Source organism: Helianthus annuus, chromosome 2 (assembly GCF_002127325.2).
Source record: "Helianthus annuus cultivar XRQ/B chromosome 2, HanXRQr2.0-SUNRISE, whole genome shotgun sequence".
NCBI lineage: Eukaryota > Viridiplantae > Streptophyta > Magnoliopsida > Asterales > Asteraceae > Helianthus > Helianthus annuus.
Window position 1 is genome coordinate 110,549,504 of NC_035434.2, and position 9,740 is coordinate 110,559,243.

General features: G+C 35.2%; 1 long non-coding RNA gene across 1 annotated transcript; it reads left to right on the forward strand.

Annotated features, from left to right (window-relative positions):
- The first annotated feature begins 7,819 nt into the window (after window positions 1-7,819).
- On the forward strand, window positions 7,820-9,215 carry LOC110904310. Its single transcript, XR_004881078.1, has 3 exons — window positions 7,820-7,995; window positions 8,101-8,207; window positions 8,391-9,215. It is a non-coding gene; the product is annotated as an uncharacterized LOC110904310 (long non-coding RNA).
- Window positions 9,216-9,740: the final 525 nt, after the last annotated feature.

A 9,740-nucleotide genomic window follows, 5' to 3' on the forward strand; every position in this document is an offset into this window, starting at 1 on the left:
AATTGTGGTTGTGCTTATGATTAGGTGATGAAGTGGGTCGGTAGCCACTGAGTTCACTTTATTCCCAAAATGTTGGGCCGACCAGAAACGGCACCGTTTTCGTTAGCAGTACCACATTAGTAGTATTTTTTTTTTTTTTGAAAGTTAAATTTCAATCAAAAAACGCCACAAGGAGTCCTCAAAGCGACCACATTAGTAGTATAGCAGCTGTCTTTACTAATGATAGCCTGACCAGAACCACATATCTTTATATATAACGGTTGTTGTAAAAAAAGATTTATAAAACGTTGAAAGCGTTCAACACGCCACACATGATAGGATTAAGTTCAAAAGTGAACACTAGTGTATTTGCGAATTGAGCGAACTAATCCTGGTCATACACGTGTGTAAATTAATGGCCATGATTTGTTCACTCAGTTCGCAAATACATTAGTGTTCACTCTTATAGGAGAAAAAATGTCACGTAAATTAGATTATACTATAAATTAGATTATAGTATATTAATTTTGGCCTCAATATATGCGAAGTTAAATGCATCATGTAATGGGACATGGGTTAAACATATCATTGTAATAAGGGAATATTACTCAACATAAGCAAAACTCATAACAAAACGTATCAGATCTGAAAATTTGGATACATCATTGTAGCAAGTTAGATGCATATGACTTTAATAGGTAGGCGTACCATTATAATCAACAATGTATCATATCTTTTTGAATGTGTGTATATGTATTGTGTGTGTGGAATTAATAGATTTCTGGATTTTATAGTGAAAACTGATAATGCTGAAGATTATAAAAGTAATAGAAACTGGTTGAGTTTGAATTAACAAAACATGGAACATACAAGTGTGTTAAAAACAATGGTATTATGATGATTCAATAACAGAAATAACAAGAACAACACAAAATAGCGACAAAACAAAGTGACAAAATCTTATTTAACCCAAACCAAAAAGTACCCCCCAAACCCTAAGATCTTACAATCGTAAGATCGATACAAAGAGGAACGATACAACCAGTCTTGATGATCATCCACTGATGATCATCTATACCAACACGTGCAACAGATCTCTCAAACAGATGAGAGAAAGCAACAATACAACCGGAGGAACAAAGATGAACAAACCCTAGATCTAACAGAGATGAAAGTGAATATACAGAAAAAGTGAATAATGAAGAGAGAGAAATCTCTTTTATACGCCTCTCATCCACATGTTCCACAAAACCACCAGCAGATCCAGAACTTGCCAACAATAGCCCTCAGATTTACACATTACACCCTCCAAAATATCTGGCCCAATAAACTGTTATAACAAACTCAAACAACCAGAAAATGATTAGTTACAACAAAGCCCACAAGTCAGGCCCAACAAGTATTAACAAGCCCAGCCAACATGTCTAAACCCAATAAATGAAAGTCTGTATATCACATTCTTTCAACATCCCCCCATCATTCATTGGGTTTAAACAAATTAACCATGCTTAATTTACTGCAAAAGAACTCAAGCTGACCAACACTTACACCTTTAGTGAACAAATCAGCAAGCTGATTTTCAGATTCAACTTTCACAGTGTTAATGAACCCAGCTGCAACCTTTTCTCTTAAATAATACAAATCTATCTCAAAATGCTTGGTCCGCTCGTGAAACACAGGGTTTGCTGCTATTGATATAGCAGCACTACTGTCACAACACACTCTAATAGGTAATTTGCACTTAACATGCAACTCATCAAGCAAGTTAACAATCCAAACCAATTCACAGGTGGCTGAGCACATTGCTCTATACTCAGCCTCCCCTGTAGACCTGGAAACCACACTTTGTTTCTTGCTCTTCCAAGAAACAAGGCAATTCCCAAACAAAACACAATAACCAGTCACAGACCTTCGGGTATCAAGGCATTTTGCCCAGTCCGAATCTGTATAACAAACCAAATCTAAAGAACTATCCTTATTAAACAAAATACCCTTTCCTGGACACAACTTCAGAAATCTCAACAACCTCAAAGCAATTTCAAGATGAACAATTAAGGGTTTATGCATAAACTGACTCAAATACTGAACAGTATAGCTAATGTCAGGTCTAGTTAGAGACAAGTAAATCAGTTTACCAATTAATTTCTGATAATTGGTAATATCATTTAAGACTCTTGTATCTTCACTAACCCTTTTGTTAACCACATGGCTTAACTCAATAGGAGTATTTACAGGCTTGCAGCCTAAATACCCAAACTCAGACAGCAGCTCCAGGCAATACTTTCGCTGATTTAAACATATTCCCTCATCATTATAAATAATCTCCAAGCCTAAAAAATATCTAAGGATGCCCAGATCCTTGATTTTAAAACTATCACTAAGCAGCTGCTTAATTTTATCTATCTCATTATTATTATTACCAGTAATGATAATATCATCTACATACACAAGTAATACAACAAACACAGCTTGTTTTGTCAAAGTATATAAAGAATGATCACAACAGCTCTGCACAAAACCAACATTAAGAAGAACATCTGTTAACTTCTCATTCCACTTTCTTGGAGCCTGTTTTAAACCATACAATGACTTAACTAGTTTGCACACTTTGTTGCCATTGTTAGAAAAGTAACCTTCAGGAGGAGTCATGTACACATCCTCAGTTATTGACCCATACAGAAAAGCGTTATTAATGTCTAATTGAAACAACGACCAACCATTTTTAACAGCTAAACTTAAAACACATCGAATAGTCACCATTTTAACAACTGGTGAAAACGTCTCACCAAAATCTAACCCTTCACGCTGGTTGTAACCCTTTGCAACCAGCCTAGCTTTATACCTTTCAATTTCCCCATTTGCTTTATACTTAATTTTAAAGACCCACTTACAGCCTATGGGTTTTCTGTTATCAGGTAAATCAACCAATTCCCATGTTTTATTACTAAGTAAGGCCTCCATTTCTAAGTTCATTGCTTCGACCCATTTAGGGTCCTTAGCAGCCTCACTATATGTTTTAGGTTCAAAACCTTTATTTAAACTACTAACAAAACATGCAGAATCAGCAGATAAGCAAGCATAGTTAACCACTTTGTTAATATCATATTTCACATTACTATTTAACACAAAATCCTGAAACCGTTTAGGAACAGACACATTTCTAGAAGACCGTCTAAGGCCTTCTAGATTTCCCTCAGCTGGGCTGGTCTCATCAGTCGACACACCAGTGTCCTCTGCCCTGCCAGACTCCCTACTACTACTACCTTCTACACTAGAACCTAAGTTATGACCTGAACTACTTGGACTAGGAGTGGCAGATGTAGAGGAACCTGGCTGCTGATCATCACTGACTGTGTCGTGAGAATCAGTAGTACCCTCTTCATCATCGGGAGTTAAAGAAAACTCAGGTGAATTTGTTTCAGTTTTATCAAAAAAATTGACCAAGTTTAAACTGTTATCCACATTAACATCATCATTAATCTGTTTAGACTTAAAAGGATACACATGTTCATAAAACTTGACATCTCTAGAGAAAAAAACCTTTTTCTCATCTATACTCCAAAGTTTATAACCTTTTTTCACATTAGAATACCCTATCAAAACACACTTATCAGCATGATAAGCAAATTTATCAGGTTCATTCAAAATAGTACTGAAACAAAGACACCCAAAATTTCTAAAATAAGACAGTGAGGGTTTAAAACCAAACATAAGCTCATAAGGACTTTTTCCATTTAACACAGAAGATGGCAGCCTGTTAATAATATACACAGCAGTTAGCACACAATCACTCCAAAATTTCAAAGGTAGGCCACTCTGAAACATTAAAGTTCTGGCTGTATTTAAAAGATGCCTGTGCTTACGCTCAACTACCCCATTTTGCTGTGGGGTATATGAACATGAAGTCTGATGGATAATACCTTTCTGTTTACAAAACATGTTCATTTGATTATTTATAAATTCTGTACCATTATCACTTCTAAACATCTTTACTTTCTTTTTAAATTGAGTTAACACAAGTTCATAAAAGTATTTCAAATTTTCAAAAACTTCAACCTTACTTTTAAGCATATAACACCAAACAGTTCTAGTAAAGTCATCAACAACAGTTAGAAAATATTTATAACCTTCATAGCTAGATACTTTGTAAGGTCCCCACAAGTCCAAATGTATTAGATCCCCTAATTCCTTTGACTTATGTTCACTCAAAGGAAAAGGGACTCTAACTTGTTTGGACCTGTGACAAATCTCACAAGGACTATGCTCAACATTTTTTACATCCAAATTATCTTTCAACACAGCCAAAACTTGATCAGAAGGATGACCTAACCTACTATGCCAAAGATCAGTTCTAACAAAACTATTAAAACACAAGTTAGCAAAATTACCATCTCTACCAACAAAATACAACCCATTCTCTTGCCTACCAATCACCAGAATTTTCTTTGACCCCAAATCCTGTAACATACAGTTATCTTCATTAAACAAGACAGCTATTTTATTATCTTTTGCTAATTTGTGAACAGACAACAAATTAACACTATACCCAGGAACATAAAAAACATCTTTTATAATGACATTATTAATCAGCCTAAGATCTCCAATTTTTAACACACTAACACTTGTTCCATTAGGGTGACCAACCTTTAACCCACACTCAGACACATCTATACAATTAAACATGTCCTTATCACTTTTAATCATGTGCTGATTAGCACCTGAATCAACAACCCAATTATAGTCATGATCAAAACACACACTGCTAGAACAACTCAGAAAACCAGACACACAAGCAGACATACCTCCCATATTGGACTTCTCCTGATCCCCATCAGGCTTTTCACCAACTAAACTCATAAGCTTTGCAATCTGTTCTGGAGTAAAAGGCAAAGCAGACACAGCAGAACTAGAAGTACCAGAAGACATACCAGACCTACTAGTATTATTACCATTATTTTTACCAAAAGACACATTACCCCTTTTTTTCATACCAGGAGGATAACCAATTATTTCAAAACACCTATCAACTGTATGACCTATCATGTTACAATGAGTACACTTTAAGTTTGAATTAGGTCCTCTAAAATTTCTTCTTGATGTGTTTTGATTAGATTGATTAGACCTAGCCACATAAGAGACACTTTGACTCTTAGAACCACTACTTGAGAGTCTATGTGACTCTTCTCTAGAAACAATAGAGAAAGCAACTTTAACTGATGGAAATGTTTCTCTTGTTAAAATATTAGTTCTCACAGGCTGATAAACATCATCAAGCCCCATGAGAAACTGCATTAACTTTATAAGAGCAGAAAAATCATTATAGTCCTTAGCAGCTTGACAAGAACATGAAGGCAGTTGAAGCATTGCATCAAACTGCTTCCACATTGTTGTCAACTTGTTATAATATTCTGCAACAGTACTACCATTTTGTGCAATACAGTTTATTTTTTTATACAGATCATAAACAACAGAACCATCAATCTTATCAAAAGACTCTTTTAAATCAGTCCAAACTTCAGAAGCTAGTTTAGAAAAAACTTGACCAAGAAACAACTCTTCTGAAATGGAATTTAATAACCAAGTAAGTACAACTGAATTGCATCTATCCCATTGAGCTGCTAATATTTCATCATCCTTAGACTTTTCCACCTTACCATCTATAAACCCATACTTATTTTTAGCTTCTAAAGCCAATTTCATGGCACTAGACCACACAGCATAATTCTCAGTACCTTTGAGTTTAATACTAACAATGGTTAAACTACTGGAGTCACTAGGGTGTAAGTACAATGGATCTCCTATATCCAATTTACCAATCAATGTCTGAGAAGTACTAGGAGCAGGTTCAGGAGGCATAATGACAAACAACAATAAGACACCAAATATTCAACCAAACAACAGCAGGTAAACAACAGCAAACACACAAACAATCAAAAAATAACCAAAAACACAACGGCGAAACTGAGTCAGGGACCAGATTCCAGGTTCATCACTCAAAAGGTGCCTGGACAAGCCTTTACTCAGGAGCCAATCTACCCTAGACAACCAAAACAACCAAGAACAAATATATGTGCCGGTCCTCACTACCCCGACTTCAACTATACCAATCAACAGAAATAAAAGAGAGAGATAGAATCAGCTTACAGTGGGTGCAACAAAACCTTCAAAGATCACCAGATCTGTAGTTTTCAAGAACTACTGGATCTGATGCAAAGAAACCACAAGATAACCCTTCTGGTCAGTTTGCCCTAGATCTTCTAAGGATCTAGAGACCAACACAGAAGTCTTGAAAAGAAGAGGGTACAAAGAACCTCCAGATAGTGAACAGATCTAAACAGATCTGTTAACAACCAGCCAACCCTAAGCTAGGGTTTCGTCCAACACCACCAAGAACAACCAGATCTAACCAGATCTGATATCAACAAAAGTTTCCGAGCACAGAAACCCTAAACAAACAACAATAAAGAAAACTAATCAGAAACACAAGATCAAATGCAGCGGATATACAAAACAGATCATCAACAGGAGCTCAAGGCTCTGATACCATGTTAAAAACAATGGTATTATGATGATTCAATAACAGAAATAACAAGAACAACACAAAATAGCGACAAAACAAAGTGACAAAATCTTATTTAACCCAAACCAAAAAGTACCCCCCAAACCCTAAGATCTTACAATCGTAAGATCGATACAAAGAGGAACGATACAACCAGTCTTGATGATCATCCACTGATGATCATCTATACCAACACGTGCAACAGATCTCTCAAACAGATGAGAGAAAGCAACAATACAACCGGAGGAACAAAGATGAACAAACCCTAGATCTAACAGAGATGAAAGTGAATATACAGAAAAAGTGAATAATGAAGAGAGAGAAATCTCTTTTATACGCCTCTCATCCACATGTTCCACAAAACCACCAGCAGATCCAGAACTTGCCAACAATAGCCCTCAGATTTACACATTACACCCTCCAAAATATCTGGCCCAATAAACTGTTATAACAAACTCAAACAACCAGAAAATGATTAGTTACAACAAAGCCCACAAGTCAGGCCCAACAAGTATTAACAAGCCCAGCCAACATGTCTAAACCCAATAAATGAAAGTCTGTATATCACATTCTTTCAACAAAGTGTATTTATTTTAATTAGTAATAAGAGAACTTGCATGGAACATACAAAACTTGGAGAACTTGGGTGCGTTGTACAACTATAAAACATGGGCCCCTGAAAGGGTAAATGATGCTTGGGTTTAGATGGATCATGAGAGAAACTAAAAGGGTTAAGGTTAGTAAGTTTTAAAACTTTATTCAATTGAGGTTAAAAGGTTAAAATAAAATTAGAAAATTTTGTGCCTTGAGAAAACGGGCCCTGTAGCATCGCTTGCACCTCTACGGATCCTGCCCTGTTAGTAATTATAGTTTAACTATCTAATAGATACTAGGTTAGTTACCCGTGTGATACACGGGATAAACTAATATATTTTGTAAATACATGTTTTAAATAAAATCACATAGAACATTTGGAATAAAAAACACTAAATAAAAAAAATACAAAATTGTAAATTATAATTAATACTTATAAAACTAAAAATGTAAAAGTAGTTCATCTATAAATATTTCTATGTACACAAAATTTGTTGTTTACATATTTATATACTATTAATTTAAAACAATCTTAGGCATCATTGTTTGTAAATTGTGCTATGTATATTGTACCAGTTAGTTTTCTTTTATTCTTTTACGGCATCAATACTTGTATGCTGGGCTATATATGTTGTACCAGTTAATTTGCTTTGTCCTCTTTTATAGGTTTATTTGGACGGTGGCTTATCTCCTATAACCAGACTCTCTCTCTTCTTTTTTCTCTCTATTTCTTCTTACCACAACCAGAAACCACCACCATATGGCTTCATTCAACTGAGCAACTTCTGATAAAGCGACGGACGTACGACCTATTACCACCTCCGTTATAAACACCGTCACCGGTAGTCTCCGGAAGTATTCAGGTGAATTGGATCACTAAGCTTTTTTAGATATTTTGTCATGTGTTTATTTGGAGTTTTGTGCTTGAATTGAGACTTGATCCTTTGATTCGGTAAATAACATGATAGATGGTTTACATGAATGTTCTCCAACTTATCAATAGCAGAGCTTCAACTATTGATCGGTTTGTGTGCCCAGTGAATTTCTCCTCCGATTTGCCTTTCTCGGTGTCAAGGTTTTCATCTCTTCTGTTGTTTCTTTTGGTAACTTATCAGTGCATGTGCTTTTATTGATGATTGTGATTTGGATTTTATATGAAATTTGTTGTTCTTGATGTTGTTATATGAACTGGAAATAGAAGATAAGAATGTGTGTTGAATCAAATAATTCAATAGACTACTTTTTTGTTACATGACAGTAAAGTTAAACAAAAGTTAAATGAAAAGTGGCAGAAAGAAAAGGCCTTACGTCTTATATGAAGTAGAACTTGGACGTTTAAACTATGTACTGATGTGGAAAATTTGGAATTGGAGGGGTATTTGAAGAGACTAAATCACTTGAAGGAAAAGCTGGTCATAATTTATGTATTATAAGACAGGGTAAATCACTGTATTATTGATTCCCCTCTTCTCTTGAGAAGGGCCCCTAATCTCTACAAATAAATGAATAAATTCGAAGCATGTGAAGAAGATGAGCGACGAGCCGAGACAACAGCGGAATCAAGCGACGATGGTGTTTCAATGCTGAATTGGGTCTTCATAACGTTTTTTCTAGCCGACGTCAAGGTTTTCATCTCATCTTCCGTTGTTTCTTTTGGTAACTTATCGAATGTTGATAGATAGTTTTTCGTCCTAATTTTTATCGTAGAATTGAAGTTTATTTTGTTATAGTGTGATGGTGATGAACTGTAATGAGGAACTGGTATTGAGACTAATTTTCTTGGTTCTCAGGTTAAGTGGGAGAGTATAAGTGTTTTACTCACCTAATATTATGAGACTTTTTTTTATTATGATTATGAAATGTAGGTGGTATGATATCTGTCATTTGTTTCTTATGAGAATAATTGTAGTGTCCTAAGTAGCATTTTTTTATTGCATCCAAACTAGGGGTTACATTTAGCTGCTAAACTACAATGAGCAGAACTTATTCATTTCACTTCTTTATTTAAAAAGCTTGGTTGACAACTAAATCCTGCCGCGTACGTTCGTATATATTGCGCTGTAATTTGTAAGCCCTAGCCGCATCGCGGCGGATGCTTCATCTAGTTATACAACAAATTTGCAATTTATAAAGGAGTTACCGGCAATTATAATGTATTTAATTTTTTTTTTCAAAAGATAACCGATTCTTGAGAAAAATAAGGTATGTATTTTAGAGATCTTATCATTTTGGTTTCTTTTTATATTTTCACTTACAAAAGTAAGTCATGTGCCCATAGCTCCACATTAAGTATTCAACCACCTTTTGCTAAAAAAAGAGTTATTAAATAATAAAACAAATCCACGTCGTTAACTGATCACTAACTTTTGATCATGTTACTACACTTTTTTAGGTGTCATAGGGATCTTGGGAAGGTTTTAGAGATCTTAGGACACCCCAAAAGTATAATAACAGGATCAAAAGTTAGTGATCTGGTGTCATAACACACTAAGTGTTAAGTTGGGGGTGGCGGACGTCAAAGTGATAGTTAGGGGTGGCAGCGACCAATGCCCAATAGTTAATGGTGATAAAATCCAATAACCCTAAAAAAAAATTAACATGCAATCCC